The 23,294-nt window shown below is 40.5% G+C and overlaps 1 protein-coding gene across 1 annotated transcript in view; it reads right to left on the bottom strand.

Annotated features, from left to right (window-relative positions):
* The window catches only part of LOC139446420 (voltage-dependent calcium channel subunit alpha-2/delta-3-like), a 312,880-nt gene that overhangs the window by 212,826 nt on the left and 76,760 nt on the right, over positions 1 to 23,294 (bottom strand). The window lies entirely within an intron of this gene.

The following is a 23,294-nucleotide window of genomic DNA, read 5'->3' as shown; positions in this document are numbered from 1 at the left end:
AAACTGCAGCCTTTTTGGGGAAGATATTTCAGTTCAAATATTTAATGGAACAATATGGATGTCTCATCAGAGATGGCAGTTGAATGTCATGTTCCTGCAGAGTGTTCTAACGAGAGAATTATTGCTGACAGATTAAATGATTCATCAGTTAACACATATTTTTAATTTCTTCATTAAATATTAAGGCTACATATATAATCGAAGTTACTTAACACCATTCATATCATTTATATTGTGAGCGGTCGACTAAAATCCCAAATTGCACAACTGCAAAACTGTTATTTTGCCTTTGATTAATTGACCAACAATGCATCTGTAACATGCTTTTTTCGGGGGGATGGGGGGGGGAATACAAGGAACTCGATACTTCTTTAAAATCCATTTTTATACTAAAGCCATCTAACGTCCAAAGCTTACACTAACAAAGATCTTACATACAATAACCAAAACTGTATATACCATATATATTTATTGATAAACATCTCGAAAAGATTTGTTTGTTGGTCAACTCGACTTTCAGCAATGTAAATAATCTAGACCAGACAATCCAGTGATTGATACAATGAGCTCACAATCTCAGGGTAGATCCCATGCAATCAAGTCACCAAGCCTGATCACCCTACTGAGCTACACTATTTTAAAATATTAAAGACCACACAATTCTTTCAAATTACTACAGTTAATCTGTTGCAGTGATATGAAAGAATCGGGTGGTCCTTAACATGCTTTGAGTAGCATATAACATTAAGCATAGGCACCCATCTAACCCCAAATCCCTATAGAACCTTCTTAGAAGTGTATCCAACAAGCACTATTCATGTCCCAGGGGTTCTATATTCACCTGAAAACATTGTCTGAAGTGTTACTGCTACAAGACACAGAATATTGATTATTTTGATGACATTAGAATACGCAGATACTTCATAACCAACACTGATGACTTAAGAGAATGCAAAGAAAGCATTGCTGCTCCTCTAGAGGTTTTGGATCAACTGCTTCCATACAATAAGCAACAGTTGAACCTGAAATGTTCTTTGGTTGAAAACACACATCAGTCAAGGATGCCAGGCGAGAAAAAGGTCATTGCATTCATTTCCTCTTGGTTATTGCCATCTTATGACACTTCAGAAAATGTCATCTGACATTGTAAGGAAATACCTACAAATTCTCAAGTGGTTTGTCTCATAAACCATAAACTTATCAGACCCCTTCTAAGTGCATCAAAGAAAATTCAAAATGGCTGCCATAATCCCTTTGGGGGCCATATTGGAAGGAAAGCTACAAGTGAGAGTAGTGTAAGTGTCTGGTTGTGTATGTTAATGTCCCACACACTCTTTGGGATGACAAGCCTGGACTTAATGGGGATTTTCATTGCTACAGTTTGTCTAATGTCTGCTTATCTAGCCTCCCCAACCCATTTTCAGATGTCTCTTCAAACTACGCTCTGCACTAAGGGTGTGGTGGTGCTGGAACTGTTTAGATGCAATGTGATTGGCACCCACATGACAATGACAAGTGTGCTAACTGTATAAAGTGGCCTTCATATCTGATTGTCGTTTGACTGGTACTCTATCCCAAAAGATTACTTGATGAAGCTGAGTCTAGACCTACAGTCACAATGATTTTGACTTGCACTCAGTCATTTACAAGTCAATGGACTTGTGCCAGTCTATTTGCAATACAATTAGGGTTAAAGGTCCAACCCCATTGTATATTTTTGCTTATTTATCAAAACTGACTCTACATCTAGCTGATCTTGCTGCAAGTTCAACAGTTTGCTCGACATCCCAGGCCTACAATGAATGTTAAGGTAACTCGGTGAGATTACAAGGTGATCTTACTGCTAGGGAAGTCAACAGGTTCAAATGTTGAGCAGATATAAGCTGGGCCCATTACAGAAGATGATCTTAGTGCTATGCCAGACAACGGGTTGCATCCTACAGTGAATGGTGAGGAGATATAAACCTGGGGCCAATCTTTGTGTCGTGAATGCGTCAAGGTATGGGAGCTCTGACTCTGATAATCTCACTTAAGTCTATGTTAGGTATGGGAGCTCAGATAATCTCAGTTCTAAGACCACTTAAGTCTATGTTAGGTATGGGAGCTCCAATAGTCCCAGCACTAAGACCACTTTAAGTCTATGTTAGGTATGGGAGCTCTGATAATCTCAGCACTAAGACCACTTTAAGTCTATGTTAGGTATGGGAGCTCTGATAATCTCAGCACTAAGACCACTTTAAGTCTATGTTTGGTATGGGAGCTCTGATAATCTCAGCACTAAGACCACTTTAAGTCTATGTTAGGTATGGAAGCTCTGATTCTGATAATCTCAGCACTAAGACAACTTTAAGTCTATGTTTGGTATGGGAGCTCTGATAATCTCAGCACTAGGACCACTTTAAGTCTATGTTTGGTATGGGAGCTATGATAATCTCAGCACTAAGACCACTTTAAGTCTATGTTAGGTATGGGAGCTATGATAATCTCAGCACTAAAACCACTTTAAGTCTATGTTAGGTATGGGAGCTCTGATAATCTCAGCACTAAGGCCACTTTAAGTCTATGTTAGGTATGAGAGCTCCAATAGTCTCAGCATGAGAGAGCCTTGCACGATTAACTTTCACATAAGTGCTTGTGATCCTGCAAATGGTCAGTTAGCTAACTGGTAAGAAACAGAAAATTTTGTCTCCAACAAATAAATTTTCCCTGCAGTTTGTCCACAAGTCAATTTCAGCACAACTAACAACCCCATGCAACATGTCAGTCAGCCAAATTAAAATTTAAACTAAATTTGTTTCATCACAGCAAGACATGAGCCCTTCTATTGGACAATTTGTCAAGTGAGATATAAGAACCAACTTAGCTGGTCCTGTACAGCATTAACTGTGCAGGGGTTCGATCAGGCAAATAAAAACAACCAGGGCCATCTCTTCAAGAAGGACTTGTCTGAGAAGAATGCTTCATACTTTAATTTTGCAGCTCAATTTAACCATTCTAATCTTACCTATAGAGAGAGTGAGTATGGCTTTATGCCAATTTAAGTGACATTCCAGCAATATCACAGTGGGGGCACCAGGAATGGGCTTTGTACATTGTACCCAAGAGGGGAATGAGTGAGTGAGTGAGTGAGTTGGGTTTTACGCCGCTTTTAACAGTATTCCAGTTATATCACGGCATGTCTGCTTAATGTGGGAGGAAAGCCCGAAGTGATGCAGGTCTCAGACGTTTACCACTTCGGTGAAACCCACAAGCACGGGTATGGTGCTGACAAACCTAGAAACATAAGTTTTGTTTGTTTGTTTGTTGTTTAAGACTGCATTCAGCAATATTCCAACTATATGACAGCCTGTAAGTAATTGAGTCTGCACAAGACAATCCAGTGATTGACATCATGAGCATCGATCTACACAATTGGGATCGATGACATGCATCCCTCCGATCCCGTTAGTCACCTCTTACGACAAGCATAGTCACATTTTATGGCAAGCATGGGTTGCTGAATACCTATTCTACCCCGGATCCTCACAGCTCAAAGATCTTGTACAACTACATGTTTCTTCACAGTTCAATCCCATGCTGGGATCAGCTTTAAGAATCACATCACATCCGTGTTTCTGGGTTTCATAAAAATGATCAACATGTCTGACCTGCTTAAGTTTAGGACTTCCTCCAAAATGAAGATGACAAGCCAGGATATGACTGAAGTTCTGATCAAAGCAAGGTCAAACCTACACACATTTCAATAAATTGATCACTTTGAATGCCTCATAATAATGTCTTGAGAACATAAATATCCTCAGGATATTCAAGTAAAGGCCAAAAACAATTGGGTCTTTGAAAGGCATTAAGAAGTGATTCACATAAGGAAGAGAATATATGGATGTCAACTTCTTTATTATGAGGAACACAACATGTCGGAGTATATGCTTACACCTGATGAAAGAGTAAGTATATACTCCGAAACGTTGTGTTCCTCATAATAAAGATGTTGACATCCATATATTCTCTTCCTCAAAAACAATTGGTTCCTAGTTTTTTAAATGGTTGTATTTTTAGATGTAATATTAAAGGTAAAAATGGTACATTAAATACAAATTAGTGATGTCCGCTTGTATGTTTTCGTCCTGAATTGACATGTTTGAATCAATCTTTCACTGAAGCGGTGCAGGTGGTAAGGACGGCCTTAAGTCAAACCGTCAATCATATTGCATTATGTATCAAACAAAAAGTGAACAAGTTCCCATTTTACAATATTCTGTATAACGAAGACAAAGGTGAGCGGACATAGCACTGCAATGTTCTTTAAGCTATGACAGCTTGTTGCATGATTTGTAAATAGCACTATATGATGTCCTCAATGTAACGCCTCTTTGCACAGTATCACAGTCATATCACGGCGTGTCAGCTTCATGTGGGAGGAAACTCTCAAAGGGATGAAGGTCTTAGACGTTTACCACTTTGGCTTAACCCACACGTTCACTATGGTGCGCCACACTGGAGAAACTGGAGAAAATATCTAAACATATTAAATTTTATCCATTTGCTTAAAAATGTGTATCATTTTGTGTAGAAATTGTGATGTTTTCTTATTCATGATTTTTTTTTATACATGTGGCTAAAAAATTAAAATGCGAAATAATTTTATGCAGAACTGCTAACACAAATGTAGATATTCCTATACACCTCTAGGGTAAAGAATGAGTTTGGTGCAGCAGTAATTAATAGCACCTTGCGCTACAGTGCACAGTATCTGACTTCCTTTCCAATTGGACAATAAGAATGAATTGTCTGGACATATACATCTATACATCTAGACAGTCACCTACTCCACCGCACAGAGGGACAGAACAGTGACAGGGAACCAGTTTATTGTAGCCCAGAGGGGAAGGGCAGGAACGGTGAAAAATGTTTATCAGCCAAATGTAATTCAGATATGATCAGAGATATATCACAGAGCAACTTGAAAGTGTTCAAGATCCCAGTCCCTAGCTTTGAAACACAATGAAAGTGTTTCTCTGGATATATCTCACACTGATATCCCAGATAGCTACCCTGATGAATGTATCGTAGTGTGGACATCAAAGATGGCCCTCCCCAGTAGAGTGTGTCCCTACTGTGCCTGTACAATCATGACATACTGCAGTGATCCCTGATATTGGAGTGTGGACATCAAAGATGGCCCTCCCTAGTGGAATGTGTCCCTACTGTGCCTGTACAACCATGACAGGCTGCAATGATCCCTGATATTGGAGTGTGGACATCAAAGATGGCCCTCCCTAGTAGAGTGTGTCCCTACTGTGCCTGTACAATCATGACATACTGCAGTGATCCCTGATATTGGAGTGTGGACATCAAAGATGGCCCTCCCTAGTGGAATGTGTCCCTACTGTGCCTGTACAACCATGACATACTGCAGTGATCCCTGATATTGGAGTGTGGACATCAAAGATGGCCCTCCCTAGTAGAGTGTGTCCCTACTGTGCCTGTACAACCATGACATACTGCAGTGATCCCTGATATTGGAGTGTGGACATCAAAGATGGCCCTCCCTAGTGGAATGTGTCCCTACTGTGCCTGTACAACCATGACATACTGCAGTGATCCCTGATATTGGAGTGTGGACATCAAAGATGGCCCTCCCTAGTAGAGTGTGTCCCTACTGTGCCTGTACAACCATGACATACTGCAGTGATCCCTGATATTGGAGTGTGGACATCAAAGATTGCCCTCCCTAGTGGAATGTGTCCCTGCTGTGCCTGTACAACCATGACATACTGCAGTGATCCCTGATATTGGAGTGTGGACATCAAAGATGGCCCTCCCCAGTAGAGTGTGTCCCTACTGTGCCTGAAAAACCATGACATACTGCAGTGATCCCTGATATCAGAGTGTAGACATCAAAGATGGCCCTCCACAGTAGAGTGTGTCCCTACTGTGCCTGTACAACCATGACATACTGCAGTGATCCCTGATATCAGAGTGTGGACATCAAAGATGGCCCTCCACAGTAGAGTGTGTCCCTACTGTGCCTGTATAACCATGACATACTGCAGTGATCCCTGATATCAGAGTGTGGACATCAAAGATGGCCCGCCCCAGTAGAGTGTGTCCCTACTGTGCCTGTACAACCATGACATACTGCAGTGATCCCTGATATTGGAGTGTGGACATCAAAGATTGCCCTCCCTAGTGGAATGTGTCCCTGCTGTGCCTGTACAACCATGACATACTGCAGTGATCCCTGATATTGGAGTGTGGACATCAAAGATGGCCCTCCCCAGTAGAGTGTGTCCCTACTGTGCCTGAAAAACCATGACATACTGCAGTGATCCCTGATATCAGAGTGTAGACATCAAAGATGGCCCTCCACAGTAGAGTGTGTCCCTACTGTGCCTGTACAACCATGACATACTGCAGTGATCCCTGATATCAGAGTGTGGACATCAAAGATGGCCCTCCACAGTAGAGTGTGTCCCTACTGTGCCTGTATAACCATGACATACTGCAGTGATCCCTGATATCAGAGTGTGGACATCAAAGATGGCCCGCCCCAGTAGAGTGTGTCCCTACTGTGCCTGTACAACCATGACATACTGCAGTGATCCCTGATATTGGAGTGTGGACATCAAAGATGGCCCTCCCAAGTAGAGTGTGTCCCTACTGTGCCTGAAAAACCATGACATACTGCAGTGATCCCTGATATCAGAGTGTAGACATCAAAGATGGCCCTCCCCAGTAGAGTGTGTCCCTACTGTGCCTGTACAATCATGACATACTGCAGTGATCCCTGATATTGGAGTGTGGACATCAAAGATGGCCCGCCCCAGTAGAGTGTGTCCCTACTGTGCCTGTACAACCATGACATACTGCAGTGATCCCTGATATTGGAGTGTGGACATCAAAGATGGCCCGCCCCAGTAGAGTGTGTCCCTACTGTGCCTGTACAACCATGACATACTGCAGTGATCCCTGATATTGGAGTGTGGACATCAAAGATGGCCCGCCCCAGTAGAGTGTGTCCCTACTGTGCCTGTACAACCATGACAGGCTGCAATGATCCCTGATATCAGAGTGTGGACATCAAAGATGGCCCTCCACAGTAGAGTGTGTCCCTACTGTGTCTGTACAATCATGACATACTGCAGTGATCCCTGATATTGGAGTGTGGACATCAAAGATGGCCCGCCCCAGTAGAGTGTGTCCCTACTGTGCCTGTACAATCATGACATACTGCAGTGATCCCTGATATCAGAGTGTGGACATCAAAGATGGCCCTCCCTAGTGGAATGTGTCCCTGCTGTGCCTGTACAACCATGACATACTGCAGTGATCCCTGATATCAGAGTGTGGACATCAAAGATGGCCCTCCCTAGTGGAATGTGTCCCTACTGTGTCTGTACAATCATGACATACTGCAGTGATCCCTGATATTGGAGTGTGGACATCAAAGATGGCCCGCCCCAGTAGAGTGTGTCCCTACTGTGCCTGTACAACCATGACATACTGCAATGATCCCTGATATCAGAGTGTGGACATCAAAGATGGCCCTCCACAGTAGAGTGTGTCCCTACTGTGTCTGTACAATCATGACATACTGCAGTGATCCCTGATATTGGAGTGTGGACATCAAAGATGGCCCGCCCCAGTAGAGTGTGTCCCTACTGTGCCTGTACAACCATGACATACTGCAGTGATCCCTGATATCAGAGTGTGGACATCAAAGATGGCCTGCCCCAGTAGAGTGTGTCCCTACTGTGCCTGTACAATCATGACATACTGCAGTGATCCCTGATATTAGAGTGTGGACATCAAAGATGGCCCGCCCCAGTAGAGTGTGTCCCTACTGTGCCTGTACAATCATGACATACTGCAGTGATCCCTGATATCAGAGTGTGGACATCAAAGATGGCCCGCCCCAGTAGAGTGTGTCCCTACTGTGCCTGTACAACCATGACATACTGCAGTGATCCCTGATATTGGAGTGTGGACATCAAAGATGGCCCTCCCCAGTAGAGTGTGTCCCTACTGTGCCTGTACAACCATGACATACTGCAGTGATCCCCATATCCTTTTCAAAGCATCTTTACATTCCTCCATCATGTGGTTTGCTTATCAATGCCAATAGACATCAGTGCATGCAGACCAGATGCTGAGCAAATAGCCCTTAGCCTTTCTAGACACCTATCGATATCTCAAAAAAGATTTAAAAAGATTTGATTTTTTGCAATCCTTTAAGGACTGGGATGTTTCAAATCAATGTAAAAGAGTAAAGTGGCTTTGAAGGAGAAGATGCTCATTGGAAGTGATGAGGTGAGAACAGAGATTAATTTGATTAGCAGCCACATGTAAATATGGAATAATCAGTATAAAATTTCAGACACCATGCCATGCCATGCCATGCCATACCATGCCAGATGACAACCACTTTTCACCGTAAATACATGTTTAATCCCATACTATCAAGGGTTGCACTAGGTACAAATACAGATAGAATGCCCCAAAAACTATTCACCTTGATCAGTAACACTTTTGTCTATTTATTCTTCTAAAAAATAGCTTGAAAAATAATCATCTGTAATGATCTGGACCCAAAGCCGCTTTTATTTTCTCCAAAACACTGGCGCCAGTGCCAAGTCTCAGACTCCAAAGCACTGTCTCAGGAAGCACAATACCTCCAGTACCAATCAAAGATGGACATTTAGATTCTTTCAAACCACCGTCTCTTGTTTTCGTGCCATCTTAAATACGTAGGATTTTATCAGTGGACTAAAAACACTTCCTCATGACCTCATCACTCCTAAAACTAAATTTTTACAAACAAATCCGTTGGTAAAATCCATGGCTACAAAATCCAAACTGTAAGACCTTTAACTGATGGAATGTTCTCAGAAACAGCACCCTTTGTAAAGTATCTTTCCAGCTCAGCACATTGCATGCTCTGTTTTTCACGATGTCATCAGTGTTTGAAATCCCTGGATTTATGTTTCTGAAGTGAATGTCAAGGTCACACCTCAAGGAAGATTGATGATTTGCATGGCTCCATTTGCAGTTCAACTGTTTGGCCTTTTCACGATCCAGACTCTCAACTTGTCCAGAATGTGCTAAGTTACATCCTTCACCTTCACAAAACATAAACACTTTATCCACTTAAAATTGATCTTTGTTGCTTTCTCTTTAGCTGCCAATTGCCTCTCATTTTTTCAGTAAATTGCATTTAACAAGACAGTTTCTATCGTTCAGCAAAAGCTCTAAATCATTCAACGATGGTGGGGTTGGGTGATGGTTGAGGTGGGCTGACGGCTATAGATTCGGGATGGGGATGTGGGTGTGGCTGGTAGGTGGGGTTATGTTGGATTTGGGGTGGGGTGATGGTGGGGATGATGGTGAGATAGGAATGGGGTTCAGGTTGGGCAGGATGGTGATATGGGTTTGGGTAGGGCGGAATGGTGATGTGGGTTGGGGTGGGGTGGGGCGGGATGGAAATGTGGGTTGGGGTGGGGTGGGGCGGGATGGTGATGTGGGTTTGGGTGGGTCAGGATGGTGATGTGGGTTCGGGGTGGGACAAGATGGTGATGTGGGTTCATGTTGGGCGGAATGGTGATGTGGGTTGGGGTGGGGCAAGATGGTGATGTGGGTTGGGGTGGGGCAGGATGATGATGTGGGTTGGGGTAGGGCAAGATGGTGATGTGGGTTTGGGTGGGGCAGGATGGTGATGTGGGTTAGGGTGGGGCAAGATGGTGATGTGGGCTGGGGTGGGGCAAGATGGTGATGTGGGTTTGGGTGGGGCAAGATGGTGATGTGGGTTTGGGTGGGGCAGGATGGTGATGTACGTGGGTTGGGGTGGGGCAAGATGGTGATGTGGGTTGGGGTGGGGCAAGATGGTGATGTGGGTTGGGGTACGGCAGGATGGTGATGTGGGTTGGGGTGGGGCAAGATGGTGATGTGGGCTGGGGTGGGGCAAGATGGTGATGTGGGTTTGGGTGGGGCAAGATGGTGATGTGGGTTTGGGTGGGGCAGGATGGTGATGTGGGTTGGGGTGGGGCAGGATGGTGATGTGGGTTGGGGAGGGGCAGGATGGTGATATGGGTTGGGGTGGGGCAGGATGGTGACGTTGGTTGGGGAGGGGCAAGATGGTGATGTGGGTTGGGGTAGGGCAAGATGGTGATGTCGGTTCGGGTAGGGCAGAATGGTGATGTGGGTTGGGGTGGGGCAGGATGGTGATGTGGGTTGGAGGTGCTGTAGGATAGTGATGTGGGTTCGGGATGGGATCGTGATGTGGGTTGGAGGTGCTGTAGGATAGTGATATGGGTGGTGATGGTGATGGTGAAGGTGGCGGTGGGTTCGGGGCTGCTACATGGACATGGTAATCAACATACATAGATGAAAGAAAAGAACAAATGATAGAGAGATGCTGATTGGCTGTAATACGAAACACACATTTTCACTAACACAAAAGCCATTCCTTTGCCTTTCACTCTCATTGGACTAAAAGTAAAACTAATTTAAAAATATATTTCCAAAAATCCAAAATCTATAGTGTGAAATACACCAAAGGCTGTCAAAATAGTTGACATCGTCAATGAAAAAAACACATTTTCTTTTCAAACCATTTGAAAGAAGGTCCCACAGAGTAAAGCCTGTAGTCTCAAATACTGCAGCCTATATGAAAACCTTATCTTCCTGAAGACTTACACAATGTTTTATAAATTGGTTAAAGCAATTTTATCCTCAAGAAAAAGCCACAGAAAATAGGAAAATTTGAAAGGTTTCAATAAATTGACCACCTTTTCCTTGAAGTGCCCTGAACAGCACTCGAGGTGTGTAGGTGAAACTGATCAAGAGTGCTTTAAGCTACAGGAAAAAACAGTTCACCAACAGGATAGTGCATTGGCCTCTTGTCAACATGGTGAGAAATGAAGGGGAATCTGGGCCAATTCCACAACGTGGTTGTAGCGCTACGACTGTCGTAAGTTAGTACCGTATTCTACGTAATAAGCGCCCAGGGCGCTCTCAAAATTAGAAATTGGGGGCTCATATTAGAATATTATTTTGGTGAAAAAATGAGAGTTGAAAGATAAATTTCGTGGTTCATGCTGACAGCCTGAAAAGTTTATATGCGTCACATATATTTTTCCAGAATTTAATTGCCCATAATTAAGGGTGTATATAAGACACGAGTGAGTATACTACGCGAATAAATAAGTCTTTTGTACATTGATTAATCGGAAGGGGTGCTAATTGGGATTGTTCACTAGCCAATATATTAGCAAATATCGTCGTGGGCGCTTATTAGAGCTCGAATACGGTATTACCGAATAGGAACTATGATCATCTTAGTGCTAGTTTCGCATTCTTGAATGGGATCTTGAGGATAAAATACAGTGAATTATTTTTAATGAAATACAAAATTCAGGGCAGGATTCAGTGGGTGGGATTTTTTTACTTTAAAAATTATGTCTTAATTTTTATTAGTGGTAGGGGAATGGTAGCTAGGTGATGAGGGACACTCCAGATACAGTAGCATCAGAACCTCTATCTTCATGACATCTTTAAAAATGACATTAAACTCAAAACACAGCAAATACATCAAGCCATTCTACAAATCACTAAATGCAAAAACTGAACAAAAATGACATAATTAATCTCTTAGCAAGTCACTGAATAATTACATCAACACGACAAGCATCTCATTCAAAGGTAAATAATCACTAATTTAATCACTCGGTCCTACTTTCACAGACATGAATCAATGACCCAAGGAAAGCCACAAGTGTATCAATCGTACAACATGCTATTGCAGGAACTGTTTGAGCTTCACTGAGAACATTGTACAAATTTCCTTAATGATGCTTACCCATTCCATGACATTGACTTTCACTACCGCCGGTTCCAGTTGGCCAAATATAGCCCACAAATGCATCAAGCGCCATCATCTGAAGACCATTGTCAGTCTATGCTTGGCATGGAAGTGATTACAGTTAACTTAATGTACTAAAGGGATTTTTTTAACTTGCTATTACTTTTTTAAACATTAAATTGGGAGTAAATATCACGAACAGAACTTTTCATTCTCCCAACTACAAAATTATACATTCAATACAAAACAATTAGGCATACAGTATGTTAAACTGTAAGTGAGTGAGTGAGTATGGTTTTACGCCGGTTTTAGCAATATTCCAGCAATATTCCAGCGGGGGACACCAAAAATGGGCTTCACACATTGTACCCTTTTGGGGAATCGACCCCGGGACTTCGGCGTGATGAGCTAACGCTTTAACCACTAGGCTACCTGACCGCCCCTTCGTCTATGTCATGATTAGGGAACATCTTGCTTGGAGACACGACTTCTCCGGCATCCAGACAAAATCCAAAACAGCAACAGTCTCAATGAACATCAAACATACAGAGGCCTTTCATAGAACTTTCATCCTACACTGACTAGACAAATAAAGATACCAGATCACTAGATCCCTTTGAATTCTGTGGTATCAACTAGCCAGATATGTAATGTTTGGAAAACTTGATCTTTAAACTGTTTGTATGATTGTCATCACATGGATTATCACCTGTATGATTGTCATCTCATTGATTATCACCTGTATGATTGTCATCTCATTGATTATCACCTACATGATTGTCATCACATTGATTATCACCTGTATAATTGTCATCACATTGATTATCACCTGTATGATTGTCATCTCATTGATTATCACCTGTATGATTGTCATCACATGGATTATCACCTCTATGATTGTCATCTCATTGATTATCACCTGGATGATTGTCATCACATTGATTATCACCTGTATGATTGTCATCTCATTGATTATCACCTGTATGATTGTCATCTCATTGATTATCACCTGTATGATTGTCATCACATGCATTATCACCTGTATGATTGTCATCACATGGATTATCACCTGTGTGATTGTCATCTCATTGATTATCACCTGTATGATTGTCATCTCATTGATTATCACCTATATAATTGTCATCTCATTGATTATCCCCTACATGATTGTCATTACATTGATTGTCACCTGTATGATTGTCATCACATTGATTATCACCTGTATGATTGTCTTCACATGGATTATCACCTATATGATTGTCATCACATGGATTATCACCTATATGATTGTCATCACATTGATTATCACCTATATGATTGTCATCAGGTTGATTATTACCTGTATGATTGTCACCTCAATGATTATCCATTGTATGATTGAAATCTCAATGACTGCCCCTGTATGATTGAAATCCAATGAATGCCCCCGGTCAGGGCAAATTGTTCATACCCATGTCGAAACATGTTCTCAGAACCCGAGCAGGGCAGGAGATGTCAGCCAGGGACAGGCCAGTGGTTCTAGTGATTGCTTGCCATGCTGAGGCTGGGTCTGATTCCCCCAGGAACAAAATGTGTGAAGCCAATTGGTGTTCCCAGTAGGACACTGCTTGAATATTGTTACAAGCAGCATAAAACAACAGTCACTCACTTGTGTCCAGCAGTCAAGCATATTGCCAAAACATCCCCATCATTACTGGTTAATGCCTCCTAAACCACTGACAACACAATATTCCACATGTATAACTTACTTTACAATCAACACGTCCTGCAATCACGCTTCTCTTAAAATAGTCAACCACTCCTAAATATCAAGGACTCATAACTCAACCCCTTCTGTCGTCCCACCATATCTGTCTCTGCCAACCCTAAAATCTGGCAGTACGGCCGAGCCATTCACAACCAACTTCTGTTAAATCATCAACATCACTGTGGCCAGGTCGGCTTTTCTTACTTAATCACATCAGATATTTCTCCTATGATGTTCGCCCACTTCTTGCACTAAGTGCTTTGAAAGCAGTAGACTACAAAATAGCCCTGTCCTTGATGGCATTAGGCACGACGAAGACCGACGCTAGTGCTTATTTTCTTGGTGCAAACTTATACACAGGCTACGCAATTGTTTCACAGAAACACAGGCTTGAACTTGATGAGGAAAGTGGACTAATTGGTCATAATTAACACTGTTTTGCTGCACTAACATCGGTGATGCACAAGATGCACACATGCTTTTTTGTCCTTGATGCAGCGATGTACATCACAAAATGTGTTGTTGATGGAAAAGGAATTCTCATCACTGTGCGGTCAAATTTTATAGGTAAATTGACACTGAATTCCTGGAGTATTGATGAAAGGCTTGCCTTGAAATGCCCATAGGTGCTTGTAGAATGGCAGACTGGGGTTGCATCTACACAAATCACTGAGATGAGTGTGTAACTTTGGTCACTAGCCTGAAGCCTGTGGCTAGTAAATTTCTTTCGGTCCTGATAGTTTGCCTAATGGCAGTCCATATATGTTAGAAACTACTGAAAAGAATGACAAAAGATCAAATTTGGTTGGTTGATACAAAAGCATTTGGTAAGCGGTTTCTTTGGGTTAAAATGATGAAAAGGACCATATTGTTCTCAGGTTTGGGGAGCTAGAAGGGGTTTGCTGTTTGTGAAAAAAGTAATCAGGTCCAGGTATATTGTTCCACAGGTCCGGGTATATTGTTCCACAGGTCCAGGTATATTGTTCCACAGGTCCGGGTATATTGTTCCACAGGTCCAGGTATATTGTTCCACAGGTCCAGGTATATTGTTCCACAGGTCCAGGTATATTGTTCCACAGTTCTGGGTATATTGTTCTACAGGTCCAGGTATATTGTTCTACAGGTCCAGGTATATTGTTCCACAGATCCGGGTATATTGTTCCACAGGTCCAGGTATATTGTTCCACAGGTCCAGGTATATTGTTCCACAGCTCCAGGTATATTGTTCCACAGGTCCAGGTATATATATTGTTCCACAGGTCCGGGTATATTGTTCCACAGGTCCAGGTACATTGTTCCACAGGTCCAGGTATATTGTTCCACAGGTCCGGGTATATTGTTCCACAGGTCCAGGTATATTGTTCCACAGGTCTGGGTATATTGTTCCACAGTTCTGGGTATATTGTTCTACAGGTCCAGGTATATTGTTCCACAGGTCTGGGTATATTGTTCCACAGGTCCAGGTATATTGTTCCACAGGTCCAGGTATATTGTTCTACAGGTCCAGGTATATTGTTCCACAGGTCCAGGTATATTGTTCCACAGATCCGGGTATATTGTTCCACAGGTCCAGGTATATTGTTCCACAGGTCCGGGTATATTGTTCCACAGATCCGGGTATATTGTTCCACAGATCCGGGTATATTGTTCCACAGGTCCGGGTATATTGTTCCACAGGTCCGGGTATATTGTTCCACAGGTCTGGGTATATTGTTCCACAGGTCCAGGTATATTGTTCCACAGGTCCGGGTATATTGTTCCACAGGTCCGGGTATATTGTTCCACAGATCCGGGTATATTGTTCCACAGATCCGGGTATATTGTTCCACAGGTCCAGGTATATTGTTCCACAGGTCCGGGTATATTGTTCCACAGGTCTGGGTATATTGTTCCACAGGTCCAGGTATATTGTTCCACAGATCCGGGTATATTGTTCCACAGATCCGGGTATATTGTTCCACAGGTCTGGGTATATTGTTCCACAGGTCCAGGTATATTGTTCCACAGATCCGGGTATATTGTTCCACAGGTCTGGGTATATTGTTCCACAGGTCCAGGTATATTGTTCCACAGGTCCGGGTATATTGTTCTACAGTTCCAGGTATATTGTTCCACAGGAACCAATACTCCTGATATTCCTCCAAGACAAAAGTTCTGGGGGAACATACTCTCACACATGCACATGTGTGTGGCTGCTTGTAATGATCAAGACTTATGCCAGTTTATAGTGCTAGCTCACTGAGATACAATGACACAGTTTAACAATGGATACCCCACTCAGACACAGTATACTGTCTCTGAGCTGACCAGTCCTTTCTTTAGCCTCTTATTGTGAAGCACCTGGCAAGGTAACAACAAGTACCATTTTTTAATGTCTGTTTTTAATGTCACAGTTGTGAATAGAACCACGACCTGCTCTCCAGGCAGATACCCTATCTACTAGACCACAGAGGTGGTCACTTTTACAAACATTTCACACCAAAACTGTACATCCATATAAGACAAAAACATACAAAGTGATTTGGCTTATATGGTAATGTGAGGGGGTAACAATATTTTTTTGAAAAACTGGAACTGAAGTCCACAACAGGAATGACACATGAAAATGGATTGACTTTGCTTATCCTTCATGAAGGTAAAAATGTTTCGAAAAATGGAGCTTTGCAACATATGAGTGCTGCCATACATCTGACTGATGTCTTTCAGCTGTTTGATATCTCGACTTGAACACTGTACTCCTGTTGATAAGAAACTAAAACTGCAACAAATGGGGTTAAAAGAGTTGTTTTTTGGCCTTAGTTTCATTTTTTAAATATTTTCTTTCATAAATAAAAGCTACCAAAAAAAAATATTGGGGCCCAAACCAAAAGAAATCTTTAAAGAAATCTTTAAAGCAGTGCCCATGGTATGATTCTGACTTTACTTTTCGTTCATTCAGGTAAATCTTCAAAAATATATATTCATCATATTGATGTTTCCAAAAATTCATGCAGATAATATATTCCTAAGACAGTGATATATCATCCCCACAGAACTTGTAGGTCAAGTGAAATGTACACCATTGACCTTTCCACATTTAAAACAATACCTGATCTTGGAGAACATGACATATATCATATAAAAAAAATATTTATGTTCACTGATGTCAAAGAAGCAAGATCTTTCAACAGTTATACAATCTTACACAATATCACCGATATATAAAACTATCCTTGTCAGACTCTTCACTGGTTAATTCTTTTTGGTGAATTGATTTTTTTTAAATTACAAGCATCAACCTTTTACAATAACTTCCTTTTGCACTTTCGTGACACTGAGAAACACAGCTGAACTTTTTCATGAATTTGCTGTTTTACAATGAATGGAAAAAGTTGTAAGGCAATATCGGTAGATTGTCTAATTTACACTTTTTTTGCATTTTGCAAATCAGCTTTTACAACCTGAAGTTATTACGCAAAAAAGGAATGTGAATTTGTACTGAAGGATATCTTGTTATAAAGTTTAAAACTTTTGCAGGATAATGTTGTTTTTTTATTTTTCCTAATTTGGCCATCCAGAGTGACAACTGAAAAAATCTATTTTGCATTTTTTAGGAAGATAGCATCTTGATTGTATGTAACAGGTGTATTCAAACATTGAGGGGCACATCTGATAATGTTCCAGCTTCATCACTGCAGAAATATTGATCACTGACGACAAACTTGGAGCACATTTGGATAAAAAAAAAAAAGGTTAACTTTGTACATAAAAAAATCCTATCACTGATGTACAATGATTTGCTACAAACAGTCCTACACTGATGTGGATCTTCTTTTTTAGAAAACTGATAATTACATTGTTACATTGTAACAAAGAAATTGAAACTGCCAAAAATGGCGCTAAGAGTGTTGTTTTCTATAAACTTACATTTTTTGCCTAAGTTTGCTCACATTCAGCTACAAAGCTATTTCCACAAATATAAGAAATCTTTAAAGCAGAATCCATTCACTTTTCATCCATTCAGTAAATTATTCAAAAATATATATTTGTCATATGAATTTTTCAAAGAATTCATGCAGATAACATACTGTTGAGATGGAAACTTAAAGAAATATAGGTCAAGTGAAATGTACACCATTGACCTTTCCAAAGACCAGCTGGGGTAAAGTTGACATGAAAGGACAACTGACACCATGACGAGGGAAACAACAATAGTAGAAGACAATGTATGGATGTCAACTTCTTTATTATGAGGAACACAACATTTCGGAGTATATACTTACTCCTTCATCAGGTATAAACTCCAAGACATCATGTTCCTTATGATAAGAAGTTGCCATCCATAAATTCTCTTCCTTATGTGTATCACTTCTAAATGCCTTTCAGAGACTGCACTACAGGAGGGCAGTAATGGGGTCTGTTTGGATGGGGGACAGTGTGGCATCAATGTAATATTGATCAATGTAAACTTATTCAGAACAACATTATGGCAACAGACATTCCTGTAAATTATCCTCACATTTAGTACATCAGCTTCTTAGAAGATATTTTATGTCACATTGTCGACAATGGCTGCAGTTGTTGAATGCTAATCAGGTGCCTTAAAGACATCATCTTAATTATCTTCACAGTATCATCTTGATTACTGAATAATAAGGAATGAAAGCTCAATTCTTAATCTAATGTAGCCATGTCCTACCACACAACCATTATATGAAAAGATTATATATCCAATGGTAAATGAGTGAGTTTGGTTAGCGCCGCTAAGAACAGTATTTCTGTTATATTTCGGCCCGTCAGCTTGATGTGGATGACAAGCCCAAAGTGATACAGTGCTTAAAATCTTATCCCTTTGCTGAAACCATGAGCATGGGTAAGCTCATGCTGCCAAACTTGTATTCGATGGGATTTGAACCCACAATCATATGTTTCTGGCATACGTAAGGGATGCAACTCTTCAAAGCAAATTGCTGTTTCTTAGATGACCGGGACGCTTGTGCTCAGAATATAACCGAGGCACATATCCTATGTGAGCTCACTGTCAACAGGAAGAGCACAGGTGGCACCGAATCCATCATGGCGTACACATGTCACATGTGGCAATCAGATCTGCTTGATGATGACCTTTAATAATTCAAGCATTGCAAGTTGAAGGTCAATGCATTCAATTAATACTCTCCCAGTATCATCAACAATCTGTTCTCCAACTATCTCAACATCATCCGCAAACATATCCCAAACAATTGTGGACATTCCATTTACGTTTACAGAACAGCTGAATCACCAAAATGGAATTTGAAGCTGCCGATTCTTAACAACCTTTCGTAAAGTCTGAAATTTGATTCTAAGAAACCTAGACAAATAATTGTGATGCTTCAAAGTCATGGTAAAGCTAATTGCTGTAATCATGGCGCATTATTTGCATTAATTTACATACGAAACCAAAACAGATGTGACATATTTGAGACGTTAACTACATAAAGAGTGGCATGGAGTCTCTCATTTTGAAAAGGTCACAAATGTAAGGTTATTTTCTTCTTAATTTCTGGCCAGGAAAGCCATTTTTGATCTTCAGCTTTTCAAATTACACTGCTAAACCATTTGAAGAAAACCAGATGTTTAGAAGAGTGGGAACAAAAAAGGACTACGAACACGCCGCCTCTACAGATACCGTCATCTTATCCGATTAAAGATTCTTGGTTTTTTACACATAGACCACTCCAACCTATAAGGCTACCATCCTCACTTTAACGCTAATGGTTGCACTTTGGAAAAACACATTTTAACTTTTTGAAATTACTAACATCAAAATTTCTTGGCAATTTCAAGAAATATTCAATTTTTATTATTCTGAGCCTTTTTTGAAAGGGCAAAGGCGTGATTTCATAATATGGTGTTATATTGAGGAACCAGTTCCACAATAAATGGGAGCAATTTTGGCGCCGCAGAAGAACATCAGCCAGACACTGGTAATGGCATCAAACGAATCAAGCAATCAAATTAGTTATCAGCTTTTTAATTTCCCTGCAAGAGGAAATTACCCGATTTCTGTTTTAGAGTTCTGCCAAATTAAAGATTTCTTCAAGGCAAGTGTTTTTATTCATGTTACATAAAATAATTAGCTAAATTGGTATCAGTCGCAACCTGAAAACATGAACATGAGATGGAGCGAGGAATATAATTTGATATAATTCTTCCACATATCAGGTTCTCTTGTGTTCTTGCATATATCTGGATATCATCACCATTCCGGTACTTTTAACAGGTCAGTATCAGAGAAGCCAGCTTAAGACTATCATCATCTGATTATCAAAATCATCAAAATTATCTCTGGCATCATCAGGGCGTTAATGTCATGTTATTGGCAATATTATCATTATTCTTCAATAACTTTGGTCATATCATCATGGTTTAGCCATCATATCATCAAAACCCTGGTCATATCATCATGGTCTAACTATCATATCATCACAACCCTAGTCATATCATCATGGTCTAACTATCATATCATCACAACCCTAGTCATATTATCATGATCTAACCATCATATCATCATGGTTTAGCCATCATATCATCAAAACCCTAGACATATCATCATGGTCTAACTATCATATCTGCATAACACTAGTCATATCATCATGGTCTAAGCATCATATCATCATAACCCTAATCACACCCTCATAGTCTTACCATCATATCATGATAACCCTAATCATATCATCATGGTCTAACATCATGCTAACCCTTTAGTGATACCCTCAAAGTCTAACTGTTCTGAAGACATGTTTGTTCATTAAAAATGTGCTCCAAATTAAATTGCTCAATTAGTTAGTTGGTGAGAGTTCGTTAGAGAGTTTGTTAGAGAGCTGGTTAGAGAGCTGGTTAGAGGTATAACCAACACATAAGCATACAGTAACTGTTAGAATTAGCATTAGTTCTAGATATTTAGTTTCTTTCATTTGAGGTTTATTCATCTTTCCTTCACATAACAGGTAATCACGTTTAGTTCCTTATAGATCTTCATAGTTTTAATAGGTTATCACGTTTAGTTCCTTGTTTCATTTACAAAATAAAGGTTAGTCATACAAATTTAGGATTAGTTTTCATTTAAGTTAAACCATGCTCAATAATATTCAGTTCCACTGTGCAACACTAACCATCATATATCATCATAACCCCAGCCATATCCTTAAGGCCACCTGTATGATACATCATGAAATGAAATACTTTTAAAAAATCTCTAAAAGCATTTCCCTGAAGCAACCTACTATTATTTTTAACACTACTGTTTTCAGCAATAACAAGGCCCCAGTTTTATACATTCCCTGTGATGGACTCTCCTTGTACAGTTGGTCATTTATCAGTTAAAAGAGGGTGTTTCATCACACAATTGCAGGTATGCTATCACATACAATGTAATGATAGTCGTGCCTCTTCCTGGAACTCGCATACCCACTAATCACCATCACTAATCACCAGGTTCAGACACACGACCAGCAATTAGTGCACACAGGCTTCACTACAGAATCCATTCCAGATTAGGAAACACCTTTCACATTTAATGGCTTACAGATTGTTTACTAACCAGTTAGTTTGGGTTGGTTGCAATAAATAACAACATTAATTTGCATTGCTCATTATTATTATCATTATTATCATTATTATCATTATTATTATCATTATTATTATTATTATTATTATTATTATTATTATTATTATTATTATTATTTGGTGAAAAAATTGTTTGGGTAGGTTAAGTGGCAAATTAAATAATCGAAGAACTGATGATGATGATGATGATGATATTGATGATGATATGACCACATGTCATCACATACCACAAATAATTCTTATCAAAGTGCAAAATGTTTACTATATATACAGAAACCTGTATATGTATTTACTTTCATCAGAGAAGGCTTTGTTATTTTATGAATGTGTTTTTTGGCTCCAGATAGTCAAGTTCATTCATTATTTGTTGCCTTACCCATTAATTTTCAATAGTTTCTCATTATGTTTTCATTGTCCTGTAACCATTTTATCGATGGAGCAATTAACAAAATTTGCACGATCAATTTTAGAAGATTTGTCCCCTGAAGCAATCTTAGCTCGACGACTGAATCCAATATCTTTGCAATAGACCTATAATAGTTATACAGCTAATATCACATGGTGTAACCAAAACTGAAAACATTAATGTAATGTCGTTATCCTCAATCGGAATTAAAATACCAATGTCTGGGGACTTATATTTGTATCTCTGTCACCGGAGACAGCGTAGTCTAAAGAAAATAGAAGGGATGAATCTCAGAACAATCAAGTTGGTTTAGAATCACTTCAATTTCAGATTTCTGCTAATCTTTGAAAGGATATTTCACTTCAGTATGTTTCGAATAAAAAATTAAAAGTATGAAATCTGAAACTTTTCAAAACTAACAGACATATAAAAAACAAATATTTCAAATTATTCCAGCAATTATCTATGAAATATTCAAACTTATAAAAATGTCATACCAGTGATACCGCCATAATTTTAATATTTAACAGTACATGCTTACAGTATCTGCAATGAACGTTTGTTTATTTCATACTAACTCCCGCTTCTCTTTGATGTTATAGACAATGTGTCATGCATGTGGTCACTAATTTCACACTGAACAAAGCCTTATGAAATTGACATGACAGGGAGTGTGAATAAATGATGCTTCAGTCGAGCCAGTGAATCCACTAGGGGATGGGCACTGGTCACTGTTGACCCCAAATATCAATATTTCATCAAGGTCTTTTGATCACAATGCCGACATGTTAGTTTCCATTCCGAATCACTAGCTACCTGGGTATCATACCTTTGTGATCAAACACAGCTTGATTGACATGTCATAGATCACCTGGTGCACATATGTTTATGATTGGTTTTATGAAGTTGACGTTGTGTATCTGCTATAAAGATACTTGCTTCCCAACAGCTGGGATACTGAGGGCCCAGATTGACATCATACATTGTACCCATTGATGAGCCATGCGGATACTGGACAAGGCAAATGTTTAAATGTTTTAAACACTTACTTTATTACTCTATCACACAAACCACCAACCAACCTATCGCCCCTTCACAAACCCCACCTACCACCATACCATCCCATCACAAACCCACCTACCACCCCACCATCCCATCCCAAAACCCACTGACACACCAACCTACCATCCCATCACAAAACCCACCCACCCATCCACCCACCACCCAATCATCCCATCACAAAACCCAAGCACCCATCACACTATCGCCCCATCACAAAACCCACCCACCCACCACCCTACCATCCCATCACAAAAAAAACACCCAATCATCCTATCACAAAACCCAAGCACCCATCACACTAACGCCCCATCACTAAACCCTAACCCCCCCCCCCCCCCACCATCCCATCACAAAACCCACCCACCCACCACACCATCAACCCACCATACCACACTGTCAACATATCATACCACACTATCACCCCATCACAAACACCCATCCACCCACCCACCTACAACCCCATCTCCCTATAACCCCATCATCATACCACCACCCCACCCCACTAAATCACCCACCACACCACACCACACCACACCACACCACACCACACCACACCACACCACCTCCCCACCGCCAACCCCCCTACCTGTCATAACCCAGCACCATAATCCAAGCTTCACTCACTCACTCAC

The sequence above is a fragment of the Haliotis cracherodii genome, unplaced genomic scaffold (assembly GCF_022045235.1).
Source record: "Haliotis cracherodii isolate W230 unplaced genomic scaffold, xgHalCrac1.p SCAF_6, whole genome shotgun sequence".
Taxonomy (NCBI): domain Eukaryota; kingdom Metazoa; phylum Mollusca; class Gastropoda; order Lepetellida; family Haliotidae; genus Haliotis; species Haliotis cracherodii.
The sequence above is the reverse complement of the archived record's forward strand: the minus strand, read 5'-3'. Positions and strand labels throughout refer to the sequence as shown.